The 4,995-nt window shown below is 42.9% G+C and overlaps 1 protein-coding gene across 1 annotated transcript in view; it reads right to left on the bottom strand.

The window, feature by feature from the left end:
• Positions 1-4,995, bottom strand: part of TGFBR3 (transforming growth factor beta receptor 3) — a 212,983-nt gene that overhangs the window by 206,840 nt on the left and 1,148 nt on the right. The window lies entirely within an intron of this gene.

Here is a 4,995-nt window from a genome sequence, read left to right as displayed (position 1 = left end):
TACATATATTTATATATATTTTTATATGAATAAGTATATAAATAAAAATAAAAAATAAATCTGACAGTTACAATTTTCAACCAACAGCAATGAAAGCACCACAAAAAATACATTTCAAAATGAATTATCAAGAACGGGGTAATTCAAAATGACCACAGAGCAGAATCATCCAGGCAAAATATTACAGCAAAGTTACTACATACACAGCCACTGTCTAAGCTCTAACTGTTCTGTCTGTTAAACTTAAAATGTAAAGTCAGGTCCTTTCACAGATTTTTGAACCCAGGAAATTGGTCATCACTTATATACTAAAGAAGTCAGCAGTGATCACCTTCTTAAAACTCAAAGGACAGTTCAGTTCCCTGGGCTCTTAGGCTCCGATTCTGCCCTCAGAAAAACAAGCACTCACCTGACTTTTACAAGTCACAACCAAGTTTGCATGCAAGAGAGAAAATTAATTCCTCTGAGTCTTAAAAGAATGGAAAAAAAAAAAAAGAATGGAGCAACACTTTCCTTCAAGCAAACGAAAGGCTTTCTGTAAGAAACCCCTAAGCAACCTGAAGGCATTTTGGCCCCCCGCTGTCAGAGCACTGAATAAGGACAATTAATTTGCCAAGCTCCAAGACCAGGAACCATAAGCCTAGTAGGGAGTAGGAGGTTATAAGTGTTTGTTGAATTACTTGAGTAAACTAGAGCAAAGCATAGAAGACTAAATGAGATCCTAAATAAATGCTACTCTGTAGTATAAGTGCAATGCTTAGATGTAAAAAGAAGGGACTAGACTAATTTTGAAAGTTATTTTAAACTAGGATCCATGGGACCCTAATGTGGTAAATGTAATAAAGGTAAATCAACACTACATAATAGGGGGCCTGGCACAGTGGCTCACACCTATAATCCCAGCACTTTGGGAGGCTGGGGCGGGTGGATCATGAGGTCAGGAAATCAAGACCATCCTGGCTAACACGGTGAAACCCCATCTCTACTAAAAATACAAAAAATGAGCTGGGCGTGGTGGTGGGTGCCTGTAGTCCCAGCTACTCGAGAGGCTGAGGCAGGAGAATGGCGTGAACCCAGGAGGCAGAGGTTGCAGTGAGCCAAGATTGCTCCATTGCACTCCAGCCTGGGTGACAGAGTGAGACTCTGTCTCAAAAAACAAAAAAAACCTACATAATACGCAAGAAACAAGAAAGGAAACTGGCCTACAAAACTACAGACAAAAATCAAAAACCTTTTTTTTTTTTTGAGACAGAGCCTCGCTGTCTCCCAGGCTGGAATACAGTGGCATGATCTCAGCTCACTGAAACCTCCACCTCCTGGGCTCAAGGGATCCTCCCACCTCAGCCTCTGGAGTAGCTGGGATTACAGGTGTGCACCACCACACTCGGCAAATTTTGTATTTTCTGTAGAGACTGGGTTTCGCCATGTTGGCCAGGCTGGTCTCAAACTCCTGACTTCAAGTGATCCACCTGCCTCGGCCTCCCAACATGCTGGGATTACAGGCATGAGTCACCACACTCAGCCAAAAACTTTTTTTAAAAGTCAAGTTTGATTTTCCAAGCATATTTATTCTTATTGTTTATATTTACAGGTATAAGTATTCATAGACACATCACACCTATACTAGTATCAAATATGATACATCTGAACTATTACTATACTTGAATATTAACATAAGCCTCTGAGGAATGCACAGCAATAGAACTGCTGTTATTTAGGATTACTGATCCCCTATTGTCTTGCACTTAGAAGATGTTAATGAAAGATGACAGGATTGTGAACACACCAACCTCCCTGAGAACAAATTCATTATATTCAGTTTTCTACAAAAGACAAATGAGGATCACTACAAAGCATTCACAACAAATTCCTCTAGATTTCCGGTTCTCCTAGATAAGTTGAAATATTATACGGCCGGGCGCGGTGGCTCAAGCCTGTAATCCCAGCATTTTGGGAGGCCAAGGCGGGTGGATCACGAGGTCAGGAGGTCGAGACCATCTTGGCTAACACGGTGAAACCCCGTCTCTACTAAAAAATACAAAAAAATTAGCCGGGCGTGGTGGTGGGCACCTGTAGTCCCAGCTACTAGGGAGTCTGAGGCAGGAGAATGGTGTGAACCCGGGAGGCGGAGCTTGCAGTGAGCCGAGAGCCGGGATCGCGCCACTGCACCCTAGCCTGGGCGACAGAGCAAGACTCTGTCTCAAAAAAAAAAAAAAAAAAAAAAAAAAAAAAAAAAAAAAAAAAAAACAAAAAAAAAAAAAAAAAAAAAAACTAAAAAAAAAATGCAAAAAAAATATAAAAACTACACAAACTGTGAAGACTAATAGCACATATAAACTTATATTTGGGAAGCACCACTAGGTAATGAAAGGGCTTCAAATGTGAGTCAGACACAATACCCGCCCTCAAGAAGTTCACGGTGTGGGCCGGGCGCGGTGGCTCAAGCCTGTAATCCCAGCACTTTGGGAGGCCGAGACGGGCGGATCACGAGGTCAGGAGATCCAGACCATCCTGGCTAACACGGTGAAACCCCGTCTCTACTAAAAAATACAAAAAACTAGCCGGGCGAGGTGGCGGCCGCCTGTAGTCCCAGCTACTCGGGAGGCTGAGGCAGGAGAATGGTGTAGAAAACCCGGGAGGCGGAGCTTGCAGTGAGCTGAGATCCTGCCACTGCACTCCAGCCTGGGCGACAGAGCGAGACTCCGTCTCAAAAAAAAAAAAAAAAAAAAGAAAAGAAATATTATTCAAACTACACAAAATTAGTTTACATTCAAACTTCACTTTTTAAAGAGATGGGGTCTCACTATATTGCCCAGGCTGGTCTCGAACTCCTTGGCTCAAGTGATCCTCCTACCTCAGCCTCCCGAAGCGCTGGAATTACAGGTGTGAGCCACTGTGCCTGGCCTAAACACCACTTACGGAAACAAATTGAAAAAAAACTGTATGTGTGTTTATTATCTGTCCAGCCACCATGGAGTTCTTGACATATATTCAACACACATGCCCTGTCCTCAAGGTCATTCTTAATCAGTTCAAATTAAATCTAGTCCTCCATTATAAACTCCAAAAGCAACTTGGTTATTTTGCTAGATATTTTGCCCTCCCCTTTCAAAATATATGTTTAATACTCTAAAACGGGTTTATGCGCCTTATAGATATCAACAGTGTGTTATGCTCCCCTATTGACTAATATTCAAAATAACAATGAACTCTCCAGGGGTTTCCTTTGAAGTGCTGGGGTTCAAAAGTATGTTAGTGATTTTATATTTAAAAACATGAGCTGAATCAACAGTTGTTAGGCAAAGCTGCCATGTAACGGTCAGATTCCATCAAAACAGGAAAAATTAAAGTTGACAAATGACAAACCGAAGGGCCAAAAAAAAAAATGCTCAAGCCTTGAAACACTAAACAATGCAGAAATAAAGCCAAAAGCAAAGAACAGCAAGAAACAGAGCAACATCCTTTAACTGACACAATGGCATGAAATCAATTTCATGTTAATAGCCCTTAAGGGGGTAAGAATTATTTCCCTGCCTCCTGTGCCAACCCCAAGCTGTTTCCTAAGGAAGCCAAGTAATGGTGATCAACAATGTCTGGAGAATTAATAAAAGAAATTAAGAATAAAAATCCATGTTGGCCAGGCGTGGTGGCTGACGCTTGTAATCCCAGCACTTTGGGAGGCCGAGGTGGGTGGATCATGAGGTCAAGAGATCGAGACCATCCTGGCCAACATGGTGAGACGCCATCTCTACTAAAAATACAAAAGTTAGCCGGCGTGGTAGTGCTCGCCTGCAGTTCCAGCTACTCGAGAGGCAGAGCCAGAAAAATCTTTTGAACCCGGGAGGTGGAGGTTGCAGTAAGCCGAGATCGCACCACTGCACTGCAGCCTGGGGACAGAGCGAGACTCTGTCACATACACACACAAAAAAAATCCATGTTAATTAATATAAGTCAGAGTTCTATTTATAATTATTTGGGGCCAGTGTTAGAGGAACTTTAATTCGGCACCCTCATAAGTATGTAAAATCACCTAAATTCATTGCAGATACCTTATGTGTGTTTCAAGAAATATGCGTTCAGCTCAAATAGAAAGCTGAAAGATGGGAGAAGATGCATGGGCTATGCACACAAATCTATGTACACACAAATCGGCCTGCACTTGCCGCTCTCCGCTGAGGGAGGAAGCTAGTTTTGGAGTCAGAACTAACAGAAAATTGTGTATGATCTTGCACAAGTAACTTAACCTCTAGCGTCTTATCTGTAAAATAAGGTTATTAATAGTGCTTTTCCCACAGAGATGCTGTGAGGATTAAGTGCACACAGTATGGGCTTAGTAAACGTTAGCTGTCATTATCATCCAAAAGAAACAACTGAGTTCACACTGAAATAACTGTTTGCAGTCTGAGTACCATTCAGGAAGAAGAAATGGTCTTGACGTGTTTTACTACCTGTGGAGACTTCTCTCAAACCGCTCACTTCTTCGGAAGGACGTAAAACTCAGAATACGCCCGGTTCCCCAGCACAGCCTGTCACTCCTACTATCCTCTGCCCTCGCCGCTCCTATCCTGCCACCGCAGGGCTAACGGCAAGCAGCGCTAACATCAGTGCGGTGCTTACTCTGTGCCAGGCACTGTTGTAGCACCTTACACACATTAAATCATTCGATGCTCACAGCAACTTTACGGGGCAAGTACTACTACTATCCCCACTTCACAGCTAGGGAAATTGAACGGTTTTCTTCTTCCAGCTTTTGTGAGGACACCAAATCCACTAAGTTCTACTTTGCCAAGGTAATTCATGTTTGACACGTCCACTCCTGACACTATGCGATTCTGCAAAGCGGGGCAAATGCCCTAATAAGATCAAGTCTGCAAGCAGATTCTTCTAGCGACAGTCCAAGATTTCCAAGTTTGTCCTAACCAAATGAATACAGAAGAGAGCCTTCAAAATAAACCGGGGCGCGTTCTCTGCGTGGGGGGGGGGGGGGGGGGGGGG

The sequence above is a fragment of the Rhinopithecus bieti genome, unplaced genomic scaffold (assembly GCF_001698545.2).
Source record: "Rhinopithecus bieti isolate Rb0 unplaced genomic scaffold, ASM169854v2 scaffold_41619, whole genome shotgun sequence".
Lineage (NCBI taxonomy): Eukaryota > Metazoa > Chordata > Mammalia > Primates > Cercopithecidae > Rhinopithecus > Rhinopithecus bieti.
The sequence above is the reverse complement of the archived record's forward strand: the minus strand, read 5'-3'. Positions and strand labels throughout refer to the sequence as shown.